Source organism: Lissotriton helveticus, chromosome 11, assembly GCF_964261635.1.
Source record: "Lissotriton helveticus chromosome 11, aLisHel1.1, whole genome shotgun sequence".
NCBI classification, from domain to species: Eukaryota; Metazoa; Chordata; class Amphibia; order Caudata; family Salamandridae; genus Lissotriton; species Lissotriton helveticus.
The window spans coordinates 443103318-443118728 of NC_136072.1; positions in this window are offsets into that span (position 1 = coordinate 443103318).

Consider the following 15411-nt stretch of genomic DNA (forward strand, 5'->3'; position numbering starts at 1 on the left):
AAAAAAAATATCTTAAATGTCTTTTTCGAACTGCAAATTTCTTACGTAAGTAAGGAATCTCAACAACAATCACAAAGTAACAAAACATTACTACTTCTTTCCTATACACTCTAAATAAACTAATGTCCAAACATATGCTAATAATATTTACCCAAAATAGTCATTTTTTGTTTGAGATACTATTCCTCATGGCCAAATAGTATCTGTGAAATCCTTAGTTTGGAAGTTACTTAATAGTACTCTTAAGCGTCCATTTCCCGACCTTCTGAAACAAAAGCATCCACATCTTTTAGACCATCTAACAATGGTTATACCTCCACCCGATGCTATTTATCATGAACATAGAACCTTAAACAAATAGCATGTTATCAAAACCTCAACATCATCTGGTATGCCGATCACACTCTACTCATCCTCTATGTTACCAAGGAGATGTATACTGTTAGACCTGACACCTTGGCGTGAGTTTCCCTTCCACTTTTTGCTGTTGTGCCTCGAATGTTTTGCTGGTGTCTGCTACTCAGGGCACTGCGCCACGGCCAACCCGTGCCGCAGTGCAAGTGCTCCCTACTGTAAAGTGTACATATGATTGATGTCCATGATTGGTTCATTGGATTTACTATTAGTCCCTAGTAAAGTGCACTAGGAGTGCCAGGGCTTGTGAATGCCAATACTGCTAGTGGGCCTGCAGCGCTGGTTGCGCCACCCACAGAAGCAGCCTTAAAATGTGTCTAGGGTCTGCCATTGCAGATCCTGCGTGCAGTCTGGTACTGTCACCCTGGCTGGGCAAGTGCACCCACTTGCCAGCCCCTAAACCTTCCCTTAACCTTCATGTTAGTCACCCCTATAGTAGGCCTGAGGGCAGGGTGCATTGTAGTGTAAGGTAGAACATGCCCTGATGTGTGTGGCATGTTCTAATAGTGAATTACTACCAAATTCGTTTTTCACTATTGTAAGGCTACCTGTTCCCTTCTAGGCCAGATGAGCTGCTGGAGTTATTACACTCTATAATCCCAGCAGGCTCAGGGAACATGGTAGAAATTCGTGTTTAGTATGCCTGAACTCAGAATAATAAAATACTTCTTTTAGTAAAGTTTATTTTAATATCCTGTGTTTGCAAATGCTACTTTTAGAAAGTTAGCATTTGCTTGCCTAACCATTTCAGCCCGCCTCTGCTTGGATGTGGATCTGACTGTCTGGTGTGTGTGAGTGACAGGGCTGGGAGTTGACAGGTAGTGATTAGCAGGAGGACCCCTTAATGGGTGGTGGGAGTTTCCCCTGAATGATGCATCAGGCTGTGCCCCTGCCACCACAATGCTGGCTCCGCCCTCCTGGGGAGCGACTGATGACTCAGCCTGCACCTGGCCCAGGAAGGACCGGAGCTTGTAAACAAAGTGCTCAGGCCACTCCTGCCCTCTCCATGCCGGCGCCGCCCCCCTGGGGAGCGGCTGATGTGCCTGCCCTCACACTGAACGCAGAAGTCATAAGTACCCACAACCAGTACTCAGAGACTGGAGCAGTTATGCAGAGGCCCCCCTGGCTTGCTAGAACAAAAGAAACTGGGTATAAAAGTAGGAGCCCTGCTCCTTGTAAATTAGATCCTGTTTGTGCTACAAGAGAAACTCTGCCCGAAGAGAAGGACCTGGAAGGACTACAAGGAGGAGTGCTGACTCTGGCCTGTGTCTGGTGCCTTGCTGCCAAAGGAGAGGAAGAGAAAAAGACTACAAGAGACTTTTACTTTATTTTTGAACTTTGTGCCAAACTCTGCTAAAAGATCTCCAAGGGCTTGCTGCTGAACTTGCCCCCTGACCAGCGCTCCAGGAACAGTGAGCGCTAACCCCTGACCAAAGCATCTGCTGTGTGTGCTGCTTATCGCTGCAGCGCTGATTGAGGAGGACGAGGGCATCTACCCCCCGGCACACCGTGACCGTGAGTTCAGCCAGCCGCCCTAGCATCGTGAGGCCCAGCCGCCGCTGGCCCGAGCACCGCGACGGCGTCTGCCTTTCGCCCCACGAGAACAAAGTAACGGAGGACCCGTCCGGTCCAAGCATCGAGGTCTACTGGGCAAGCGCCGTAGACTTCCCCGCAAAGACGGACTGCCGCCCTGCTGTCCTCCCCCGCTATCAGCGTCCTGTCTGACTGCCCCGCTGAAAGGGCATCACCGCGACCGGCACTTTGGCTGGGTACGTCCCGCACTTGGGGACCGTACTGCCACTGCGCCACACCCAGCCGCCGCCGTCAGGACCGAAGAGGAGACTGAGCGAAGGACCGGAGACCCCATCGAGCACCGCCGCCCCGGGTGACCCGTGACCTGCTGCCTCGAGCCGCAGCTCGCCTCGCCCGTTAAGGAAGCAACGCGACGTGGGACAGCTCCCTCCCCTGCAGCCGTCCTCTTCAAAGATCACCCCAGGAAGTTCAAGGTACTGTCTTTGGCCCGTCGCGGTGCGAGCGTCCTGCAACCCGAGCTCGCACCGCGCTGACTGATCTCCGGCACCCCGGGAGCCGCACAACCGCTGGCAGCGCGAGCCGCCCCTGAAGCAGAGGCTCGCTCTGCTCTTGGCCCCCGAGGCCCCGCCTGACGCTCCCGAAGGCCCGCGGCCCCCTCTTCCGAGTCAGGCCCCGCCGGGTAGCTCATTTCGGCAGCTGAGACAGCGGAAAGCGCCTAGAAGCGCTCTAAGACCCTTGAACCTTCGTAAAGCTGGGCAGAAGGCCCAAAAGACCGCATTTATTCAAGAACTGTGCCTTTGTCATAAAGAGTAACTGGAACCTGCATTTGAAGTAACCAAGACTGTATTTACAAGCCTGCTTGAGATTTATATAAAGAACATATATTTTTACAAATACAGTTTGGTGTCATTGTGTGGTGGGTTGGTTGTGATGGTGTGATATTGCAAATGTTTAACCCTACATGCCCCAGAGATTAGCCTAAGACTGCTTAAGCCACACTACCTAGAGGGTAAGCAGAGGTTGTCTTGAAGGTAACCCTCAGCCCTGACGAGGAAGAGAGAGGCCCTGCTTGTCGCCAGTGTTGCACTGCGCCAACCAGAGACTCCCCCTTCCTACATTGGACGCAGCGGTGAGGATTCGCGAATTTACATTTGCAGTGTTTTACCTTAGCTACTGACCATTGCATAGTGATTACAGTCCAGTAACTTAGCCACAGACTTTTGATTTTTTGATTTTGCTAAAGAAGAAGATCCCTAGTGTTGCAAACATGCCTGGCACAAACAGCATTGATGGAGGAGAGTCCATAGCCTCTAGTGCGCAGGGGCTAGAATGGGACGCATCAAAGCTGGATGACTACACAAAGAAGCAGTTGAGTTATTTTTGCAGGAAACTCAAGGTTCCACACGCAGGATGCAGAAACAAACCTGAGTTCTACAAGGCCATGAGAGCCTGGATTGAATCTAGGAAGGCACCTGAGGATCAGAATGCACCTGTGGATCCTGTGGGTCTGGAAAAACCAGACAGCGTTCTTAGCTTTGGCAGAGGCCTGTCGCCAGAGGAGCTGGCAGACAGACAGGCAACCAGGGATCATGAGATCAAGATGGCAGAATTGAATTTGAAGGGCCAAATGGAGCTTGAAAGCAAAAAAATGGCTCTGGAAGAAAGAAAACTCCAGTTTGAGTTTGATATGAAAATGAGGGAGATGAGTCTAAAAGAGAAAGCCTTGGATCGTCCTCCCTCTGGTGGCAGCACAACGCCGGTGCAGGTAGAGTCAAGAGTGCACATCCCCAAAGATGTAGTTAAAGAGTTCTTTAAGGGGGATGACATAGGACAGTGGTTTAGGGCATATGAGGTAGCCATGCTTTCCCACCGGGTCCCTGAGAAGGATTGGGGAGCGGGGTTATGGGGAAGGTTCCTTAGCGAAGGAAGGGACACCCTGCTAGATTTGCCCACTGAAGACCAGAGATCCTATCCCCATATGAAAGAAGCTTTAATGACCAGGTATGGGCTTACCCCTGAAATGTATAGGCAGAAGTTTAGGGGGTGTAATAAGCGGCCTGGGAATACGTATGTGGAGTTTGTGACTTTTTTTTGCAGAGCACTGGATGGTTGGGTGAAGGGTAACAAAGTGAATGATTTTCAAGGTCTCTTTGATTTAATTGCATGGGAGCACTTGTCTGATCAATGTTTTCCTGAGTTACGCCAGCACCTGATTGATAGCAAGTTGTCCAACCCGAGGAAACTTGCTGAGGAGGCGGACCGCTGGCTCAGCACCAGGGTCCACAAGGGTCCAGTGGGAGACTCCGCCAAGGGTGGGCAGGGTCCCCAGCAGAAGAGTGGGGGGGACAAGGGAAAACAGAAAGGGTTCCAAAAAGGCCCCCAAAGTAATCCCCAAGGGGACCAGCAGAAAGGTTCTCAGCCTCCCCCACCCCCTAAGCAGAATGGGGCCCCGACAGGTCGACCTGTTCCAAAGGGGCCCTTCAATTGTTACAAATGTGGTGACCCGGGGCACATAGCCAGTGACCCCAAGTGTCGCCTGTTTGGAAAACCAGCACCCACTGGTGCTCCGCCCCGACAAGTGACCAGTGTTCACTTAGGAGAAGAAGTGATGGTCCCGGGGGGTGGAGATCCTGTTCAGATGACCCTAGTCTCACTAGGAGACAGTGAGATGGTCCCTACAAGCTACCTGCCCTCTAACACTAAAAAATATGGGCAGGTGGTTACCATCAATGGTAAGAAAGCTGAGGCTCTTAGAGACACAGGAGCCAGTGTGACTGCAGTGAGGCATCACCTGGTGTCTCAAGAGCAGGTTGTACCCCACGCCTACTGTAGGGTTGTCAACGCTGACAATTCAGAGAGTCAGTGTCCGATGGCTCAAGTTCCCTTCGAGTGGGGGGGGGTCTCTGGTACTCTGCAGGTCTGTGTGAGGAAAACCATGCCTGTTGACTGTTTGCTAGGGAATGACTTGGAGGACTCCCCTTGGGAAAAGGTGGAGAAGACGACTCACCTGAAGATGGTGGGTCTACCTGACTGGGCGTGCGTGACCACCCGGTCAATGGCAGCCAGTAGGGGTGATCAAGAGGTCCTGGGGCCTGAGAGAGAGGCCCAGGAACCGGCCTTAGGGAGAAGGCGCAGGGCGCGCGGGAAACCGGCCCCTGAAGTTCCCACGGTCCAGGAGGAAGCAGACCTTGAGGGGGATGCCCTGGAGCCTACTGGGGAACAGATTGCCGAACTGGGGGACCTGCCTGAGCTGACCCATTGGCAGCAAGAAGGAGGCCCCTCCAGGGAGGAATTCTGCAGGGAGCAGAAAGAATGCCCTTCTCTCATGGGTATGCGGCAGCAGGCTGCAGACCAGGCCAATGGTGTTCAGGCCAAAACACATTATGTGTACTGGGAGAATGACCTCCTGTACTCAGAGCCTAAGGCTGCTGAACCTGGGTCAGCCCGTGTGCTGGTGGTACCCCAGAAGTTCAGAGCCTTCCTACTGGGACTGGCTCATGATGTGCCTTTAGCAGGACATTTGGGGATGGACAAGACCTATGACAGGCTTGTCACCCATTTCTACTGGCCCCAAATGCACAAGAGCTCAGATGCTCATTGTAGGACCTGTCCAACTTGCCAGGCAAGTGGGAAGAGCGGAGGGAAGAACAAGGCTCCCCTCCAACCCTTCCCTGTGGTCAGTACGCCATTCCAACGAGTGGGTATTGATATTGTTGGGCCTCTGGACCCCAAGACAGCCATGGGCAACAGGTTCATCCTGGTCTTGGTGGATCATGCCACCCGGTACCCTGAAGCCATCCCTCTGAGGACAGTGACGGCCCCCGTGGTGGGGCGTGCACTAATGGGAATTTTCTCCAGAGTGGGGTTCCCTCTAGAGGTGGTGAGCGACAGGGGGACCAACTTTATATCCAAGTATATGAAGTCCCTTTGGCAAGAGTGTGGTGTAACCTACAAGTTCACCACACCTTACCATCCCCAAGGAAATGGGTTGGTTGAAAGATTCAACCGAACCCTGAAGGGCATGATCATGGGCCTGGAAGGTCCAATGAGGCGTAAGTGGGACGTCCTCTTACCATGCCTGCTCTTTGCATACCGCGAGGTGCCACAGAAGTCTCTAGGGTTCAGCCCCTTTGAGCTGCTGTATGGCCACCCCGTGAGAGGACCACTGAGTTTGGTAAAGGAAGGCTGGGAGCAATCTCCCAGGAAACCTCCCCAGAATGTATATAGCTACATGCTGGCCTTCAGAAACCAAACCAGGCGCTTCAGACAACTTGCTGAGGCAAATCTGGAAGCGAGCCAGGAGGAGATGAAGCGGTGGTACGACCAGAATGCCACTCTGGTAGAGCTTCAGCCTGGACAGGAGGTGTATGTCTTGGCCCCAGTGGAACCCTGTGCACTTCAGGATAAGTGGACAGGCCCATTTGAGGTTGTGGAGCGCAAGAGCTCAGTGACATACTTGGTGGACATGAAGACGCCCAGGAATCCTTTAAGGGTCTTACATGTCAACCGCCTCAAGCCCCACTTGAAAAGGTCCGAAGTGGGCATGCTGTTGGCCACTGATGATGGAATGGAAGAGGAGTCTGAGCCTCTTCCTGACCTCTTAGTGGCCTGTGAGAAGGATGGGTCAGTGGATGGAGTTAACCTCTCACCCACCCTGACCCCTGAGCAACAGGAAGACTGCCGCCAGTTGCTGGGGCAGTTTCCAGACCTGTTCTCCCTGGTTCCTAGTGTCACAGAGTGGTGCGTCCATGATGTGGACACAGGAGACAGCTTACCTGTGAAGCATAAGGCTTACAGGGTAACTGACAGGGTCCGGGCCTGCCTCAAGGAGGAGGTCTCCAAGATGCTTGCTCTTAGGGTGGTTGAGTCTTCCAGCAGTCCTTGGTCCAGCCCCGTGGTCTTGGTCCCAAAGGCTGCTGCGCCGGGAGCCACACCTGAACTCCGGTTCTGTGTGGACTACCGAGGACTCAATTCAGTCACCAAGACTGACGCGCACCCTATCCCCAGAGCTGATGAGCTCATTGATCGGCTAGGGGCTGCCCGGTTCCTCAGCACGTTTGATTTAACGTCTGGGTACTGGCAGATCGCCTTGACCGATGGGGCAAAGGAGAGGTCAGCATTCTCCACACCAGATGGGCATTTCCAGTTCCGGGTTATGCCATTTGGGATGAAGAATGCCCCTGCCACCTTTCAGAGGTTGGTCAACCAGGTGTTGGTTGGGCTGGATGAGTTCAGTGCCGCCTACCTGGATGACATCGCAGTGTTCAGTGGCACCTGGCCAGAACACCTGCGACACCTCTGGGAAGTGTTGATGGCGCTGCGCAAGGCAGGCCTCACAATCAAGGCAAGCAAGTGCCAGATTGGGCAGGGTTCCGTGGTGTACTTGGGACACCAAGTGGGGAGTGGCAAGGTGGCACCCTTGCAACCCAAAATTGAGACCATCCTGGCTTGGGAACCCCCCAAGACCCAGACTGCAGTGAGAGCCTTCCTGGGGCTCACTGGGTATTACAGGAGGTTTGTCAAGGGCTATGGCACTATTGTGACCCCCTTGACAGAACTGACTTCTAAGAAGCAGCCCAGGAATGTGATTTGGACTGACACCTGTCAGAAGGCTTTTGACACCCTGAAGACTGCCATGTGCACGGCGCCCGTGCTCCTGGCTCCTGATTTCTCCAAGGAATTCATAGTGCAAACAGACGCTTCAGAGCATGGTGTAGGGGCTGTTCTCTCACAGATGACTGAGGAGGGCTGGGACCAACCCGTAGCCTTCATCAGTAGGAGGTTACTTCCACGGGAAAGTAGGTGGAGTGCAATAGAGCGAGAAGCATTTGCTGTGGTCTGGGCGCTGAAGAAGCTAAGACCCTACTTGTTTGGGTCTCACTTCCGGGTTCAGACGGACCACAGGCCCCTCAGATGGTTGATGCAAATGAGGGGTGAGAACCCAAAACTGTTGAGGTGGTCCATCTCCCTACAGGGTATGGACTTCACGGTGGAACACCGCCCTGGCACAGATCACGCCAACGCTGATGGTCTGTCCAGATTTTTCCGCCTTAGTGATGAGGAACTCCCTGGGGAAGGGTAGTTCTCCCCACATTTCAGCTGGAGGGGACACGTGTTAGACCTGACACCTTGGCGTGAGTTTCCCTTCCACTTTTTGCTGTTGTGCCTCGAATGTTTTGCTGGTGTCTGCTACTCAGGGCACTGCGCCACGGCCAACCCGTGCCGCAGTGCAAGTGCTCCCTACTGTAAAGTGTACATATGATTGATGTCCATGATTGGTTCATTGGATTTACTATTAGTCCCTAGTAAAGTGCACTAGGAGTGCCAGGGCTTGTGAATGCCAATACTGCTAGTGGGCCTGCAGCGCTGGTTGCGCCACCCACAGAAGCAGCCTTAAAATGTGTCTAGGGTCTGCCATTGCAGATCCTGCGTGCAGTCTGGTACTGTCACCCTGGCTGGGCAAGTGCACCCACTTGCCAGCCCCTAAACCTTCCCTTAACCTTCATGTTAGTCACCCCTATAGTAGGCCTGAGGGCAGGGTGCATTGTAGTGTAAGGTAGAACATGCCCTGATGTGTGTGGCATGTTCTAATAGTGAATTACTACCAAATTCGTTTTTCACTATTGTAAGGCTACCTGTTCCCTTCTAGGCCAGATGAGCTGCTGGAGTTATTACACTCTATAATCCCAGCAGGCTCAGGGAACATGGTAGAAATTCGTGTTTAGTATGCCTGAACTCAGAATAATAAAATACTTCTTTTAGTAAAGTTTATTTTAATATCCTGTGTTTGCAAATGCTACTTTTAGAAAGTTAGCATTTGCTTGCCTAACCATTTCAGCCCGCCTCTGCTTGGATGTGGATCTGACTGTCTGGTGTGTGTGAGTGACAGGGCTGGGAGTTGACAGGTAGTGATTAGCAGGAGGACCCCTTAATGGGTGGTGGGAGTTTCCCCTGAATGATGCATCAGGCTGTGCCCCTGCCACCACAATGCTGGCTCCGCCCTCCTGGGGAGCGACTGATGACTCAGCCTGCACCTGGCCCAGGAAGGACCGGAGCTTGTAAACAAAGTGCTCAGGCCACTCCTGCCCTCTCCATGCCGGCGCCGCCCCCCTGGGGAGCGGCTGATGTGCCTGCCCTCACACTGAACGCAGAAGTCATAAGTACCCACAACCAGTACTCAGAGACTGGAGCAGTTATGCAGAGGCCCCCCTGGCTTGCTAGAACAAAAGAAACTGGGTATAAAAGTAGGAGCCCTGCTCCTTGTAAATTAGATCCTGTTTGTGCTACAAGAGAAACTCTGCCCGAAGAGAAGGACCTGGAAGGACTACAAGGAGGAGTGCTGACTCTGGCCTGTGTCTGGTGCCTTGCTGCCAAAGGAGAGGAAGAGAAAAAGACTACAAGAGACTTTTACTTTATTTTTGAACTTTGTGCCAAACTCTGCTAAAAGATCTCCAAGGGCTTGCTGCTGAACTTGCCCCCTGACCAGCGCTCCAGGAACAGTGAGCGCTAACCCCTGACCAAAGCATCTGCTGTGTGTGCTGCTTATCGCTGCAGCGCTGATTGAGGAGGACGAGGGCATCTACCCCCCGGCACACCGTGACCGTGAGTTCAGCCAGCCGCCCTAGCATCGTGAGGCCCAGCCGCCGCTGGCCCGAGCACCGCGACGGCGTCTGCCTTTCGCCCCACGAGAACAAAGTAACGGAGGACCCGTCCGGTCCAAGCATCGAGGTCTACTGGGCAAGCGCCGTAGACTTCCCCGCAAAGACGGACTGCCGCCCTGCTGTCCTCCCCCGCTATCAGCGTCCTGTCTGACTGCCCCGCTGAAAGGGCATCACCGCGACCGGCACTTTGGCTGGGTACGTCCCGCACTTGGGGACCGTACTGCCACTGCGCCACACCCAGCCGCCGCCGTCAGGACCGAAGAGGAGACTGAGCGAAGGACCGGAGACCCCATCGAGCACCGCCGCCCCGGGTGACCCGTGACCTGCTGCCTCGAGCCGCAGCTCGCCTCGCCCGTTAAGGAAGCAACGCGACGTGGGACAGCTCCCTCCCCTGCAGCCGTCCTCTTCAAAGATCACCCCAGGAAGTTCAAGGTACTGTCTTTGGCCCGTCGCGGTGCGAGCGTCCTGCAACCCGAGCTCGCACCGCGCTGACTGATCTCCGGCACCCCGGGAGCCGCACAACCGCTGGCAGCGCGAGCCGCCCCTGAAGCAGAGGCTCGCTCTGCTCTTGGCCCCCGAGGCCCCGCCTGACGCTCCCGAAGGCCCGCGGCCCCCTCTTCCGAGTCAGGCCCCGCCGGGTAGCTCATTTCGGCAGCTGAGACAGCGGAAAGCGCCTAGAAGCGCTCTAAGACCCTTGAACCTTCGTAAAGCTGGGCAGAAGGCCCAAAAGACCGCATTTATTCAAGAACTGTGCCTTTGTCATAAAGAGTAACTGGAACCTGCATTTGAAGTAACCAAGACTGTATTTACAAGCCTGCTTGAGATTTATATAAAGAACATATATTTTTACAAATACAGTTTGGTGTCATTGTGTGGTGGGTTGGTTGTGATGGTGTGATATTGCAAATGTTTAACCCTACATGCCCCAGAGATTAGCCTAAGACTGCTTAAGCCACACTACCTAGAGGGTAAGCAGAGGTTGTCTTGAAGGTAACCCTCAGCCCTGACGAGGAAGAGAGAGGCCCTGCTTGTCGCCAGTGTTGCACTGCGCCAACCAGAGACTCCCCCTTCCTACATATACCTTTAAAAGAAACCTCTACATGTCACCAACATCTCCAACAACTACAACAAATCTAAAACACCTCTGCCTCACTCATGATCAACATTTCCTGTAATACTCATATAACTCACTATGTGATACACTTACACTACCTCAATCACAAGTACAATTTTTTTTTATCTTGATCACCCTCACTTACAAAGTAATTCTCAACAGCAGATTAACCTTTTTTTACAGCACTAATCTTCCTAGGCCAATTGTTTTCCTGAAAATTTGGGTTGTAAAAACACTAGATAAGAATTTGGTAAGTCAAAAGGCAAACGTTGTTTAAAAGTCAATTGAGTATCATTACAATGAGTCCAGCCTTTTGCGCATTTTAAGTAAGCAGTGTAATGTCCTGATGTTGTAGAAGAACCATCATGGAAAATAATTGCTACAGTTACAAAAGTTCTTCCTGAAATTGATATTTGAGAAGCCACAAACTTTTTAATTAAAGTTGTCAATTTTGTTCCATCAGGTCTGCATCGTTGGAGCATTAAAATGAAATACTGTCCATATCTTTGTATAAATAATGTTGATAACATTTCTGAGTTACATTGGGTACAGACCATGTTTTGATTTGCTTCTCTAACTAGATTATTAAAAGTCACTGATTTGCAGTCTGGTAATGTCAAATATATAAATCTTTCAGTGTCTATTTCAGTACTACTTGAAAACAAACAATTGCCACAGTCATGTTGCCATTTATAAGAAACACACACAATATTTTCAATATCTATACCTTCATCTTGCAATACAACAAGCATATACATAAGAAATTCCTGACAATCTTGCTGAACATTCTGTGAAAATTGATTTACACCAGAACATATGTCTAAAACATTTCGAATATCAGAAACACTTTCCAGTTTTGTTTTATCACTGCTACATTTCTCAAAGACAGAATTCAACAAAGAACAAAATCTTTGATCCCGATTTTCAACAATCTGTTGTTGTAAAGTTTCAAGAAAAAAAAAACATTAACCACTACATTAGCATAGCAGTTGACACCAGAACTGTTTTCAAACTGAAATCCAACAACCTCTTCAATACTATCCTTTTTCTTTTTGCTTACAATTACTGGTTCATCTACTTTTTTTGTTTTCACTACAACCTCTCAACAATTTTTCTCATATCTTCTTTTTTGACCTACCACACGCTTTTCAAATAAAGGATATTGAGGTAAATTTGGAGCATATTCTCTTCTTAACCTATTATACTCTTTCACACAATTTAGATCTGCACTGATCTTTGTCTCTTCAAAATCAATCAAGTATAATCCAGATAAAGTTCAGACTCGAGATAAAGCAACATATGCCATACCCTCCTTGAACACAGTACTTCCAATATTCACCAAAGCACTATCTATACTTAAACCTTGAGATTTATGAATAGTCAACGCATATGCCAAACAAACAGGAAATTGTTTTTGGCGGACTTATATATCTTTTACAAGCAAAAATCGAGTCGAACAACGACTCAATTGTTGTACTTCTTCAATTTCATCAAATTTGATTTTCAAAAATTCAAAGTCATCTCTATTTGGGTAATTCACAAAATCAACAACATGACCCATTGCTCCATTTACTAAACCTCTTTCCACATGTAAATTACGTCGTAAAATTAGCCGACAATTTAAACATGCATATAGATTCTTTTCTAAACCAGCCGTTTTAGATATTGAATTGTCTAAAGAATCCAAATTTGACTTCAACTTTTCTGGCAAAATAATAGTAGCTCCTCCATGCTCTATTCTATCAATAGCTTCCAGTTTTATAATTTTTTGATTTTCTAACTTTAACATTTTTTCATTGAAGATTGAACATTCTTGCAGAGTTGGCATCAAGCATATCACTGATTTCTTTTCTGCAATTTTTCTATATATATTCTCTGCACCAACATTTTCATTTGGAAACAAATTTGAAAGTAATCGTGCCTGTAAAGCTTCTTTGCCATGTTCACTCACTTTTCCAATTCTTATATCTTGAAGAATACTTTTATAATCAGCATCCTTTGCTTGTCGCATATTTTGAATGAGTTCTGAATATTTGAAATATGACCAAATATTAATATTTCCAATGCTTCCCAGGAACTTTCTGGTATCTTCATGTGTAACGGTTTTAAACACTGGTTGTCATTTCACAGGAGTTAGCTGTAGAAGATCTCCAAAAACGATGACATGTTTGCCTCCAAATAAAACATCATACTTTGTTTTAAGAATTTGTTGCATTCTTAAATGCACAAAGGCAAGCATTACATTTGATACCATGCTTACCTCATCAATAATGAGAAGTTTCATTTTTTTCAGGCCTCTGGAAACTTCACAACAAGCTTCTCCAGATAGCTTGTGGTATTCTAATTTATTTTCGTGCTCTACTGGCAGCATCAATAAACGATGTAAAGTAATCCCTTTAATGTTATGTGCTGCCAACCCAGTTGGAGCGGTAACAACACATGAGAGTGAACATTCTGTTCTTTTCTGTAGATAAGTTGCAATTGCTTTAATTAGAAAACATTTTCCAGTTCCTGCTTCTCCACTCACGTACAGTCGGACAGGTTTAAATGACGTACATGAACACTCTTTTTTTCTCATGACATAAACCATGCTCAATCTGCTCTGTCACTTTATCGTATATTTGTTTTTGCTCAACATTTAGCTGTTTTTCCAATTCTTCTAAGTTTATTACATCCTCCTGAGCTTGTTCCATTGCTCTTTCCACCTCATCCATGGCAGTGGCTGCTTCATTTTGGATAATTGGTACTCCTAGTGGATCCTGACTCAACGAAGCAGAACTTTGACTGTCTTGAGAACTGTCTCTAGCAATCTCTTCTGCAATTGTAGCTTCTTGCTGTATTTCCTCGTTCAACATTTCTAGATAATTAGTGAAAACAAGACATTCTATAGTATTTTTGGTTGCGTTGAATGAATCTTCATAACTGAGAAAATCTCCAAGTAGTTCCTCTTCTGTACGCCATGGTTTAAAGAGTTGCAAAACAGCTAAATAGTAAAATTCCCTTTTCTCAGGAGTTTCGCAACTCAGTTTTCGATGATTAATCAAATGTCCTTTTCTTTGTTTCACCAGACAACCTTCAGATCCAATCACAGCATATACTCCTTTATTGATATCTTCTATAATATTCCTCTTAAAAATATAGCTTTGCAGTACTTCATAGAGACAAACGTTGTCAAGATGATTACTTCTATTTGGATAGTATGTATCCAACATATTTGTCTTCAAAATATCTGTACTGTTTGGTTCTTTCTCTGATAAATAATCAATTTCTTATACAGATTTCAAAACTCGGTTTCGTGTTCTTGCAAGACCTAAACTCACCCAAACGATTGTTCTAGATTTGGCATATAGACTTGCAGATGATAAGCGATCTGAACATTCATATGCTCCAATTTTTCGATGAGACAACATCTTCAAACTGTAGCTGTACAATTTCTTACTTGGGCTCTTTTCATGAGAAATTTCCTCCCACATTTCCTTTAGTTCTGTCTTTTCAGATTTTGTAATGTAAGATGTAACATATCGAGCCACAGCAATAGAGTTGTCTGCAACATATTGAATATCCATGTTAGCATTAAGCATGGGCGGATCTACAGGATCTCGCGTACGCGAATTTGCGTATTTACGGATTCGCAATCCGCAAAAATACGCGAACTCTCGCGCATTTGCGGATTTTTACATTTTTTGTGTTGGCGCGCGTTCGCGAGGATTTGTGGACCATTTCGCAATTGCGAACTTACTTTTCGGCTCGCAACGGCCGCGACTATGTTGTTTCTACGTCTGGTTTATCATCACATGTTCACAGCACCCTCTGTTTCACCACTGCCACCCTCTGGTACACCCATGCCACCCTCTGGTACATCCTCACTGCCACCCATTAGGTTTGTTTATCACTGTATATTATGGGGGTGAAAAAAAGCAACCACACCTGCCCTGCTTCAACTGCCATGAATTAATTTGGTGTTGATTAATGTGTCAGTAATTTTGAAACTTCCAGTCTGGCTGGCACCTGCTTCCTTCCTTATCTGTAATTTGCTTTCTGTTGCAGTGAAAGCAAGCACACCTGCCCTTCTTCAACTGCCATGAATTAATTTGGGGGTGATTAATGTGTCAGTAATTTTGAAACTTTCAGTCTGGCTGGCACCTGCTTCCTTCCTTATCTGTAATTTGCTTTCTGTTGCAGTGCTATTTTTTTTCACAGGACCTTTATGGTCTACTTGTAGCTATTCTATGAGCCTGCTGTTTGGGTCATAGCAGGGTCATACAATAGTTGCAAATAGGCAACTGAACTCTGGAGGGGCCCCTCAGGAAGCACTAGAGTGAATGGTTACTAATGTTAAGTTTGAACTTTTGCACCTGGTGATTGCTTTCAGTTTAGCAAAAATCATTTTTCTGCAATTTCGCTCTATTCGCGGGGCGCAAATCCGTGCGAGATCGATTTCGGAAGCCGCGAATGCGTGCGAATACATACATTTTTTGTTTGCGCCGTGTATGTTCGCGTGATTTTTTGCATGTTCGCAAGGCACTTGTAGTGATACGTTTGCGAACTTACCCACGCGGTCGTACACGGGCGCGGCCATCTTGTTTGCGTGACGTAATTCCGTTTCCGGCCGCTATGTGTAATCTCGCAAAGTGTGCTGCTCGCTAGTACAATTTCGCACGTGATCGCGAGGAAAATCTCGCGCGAACT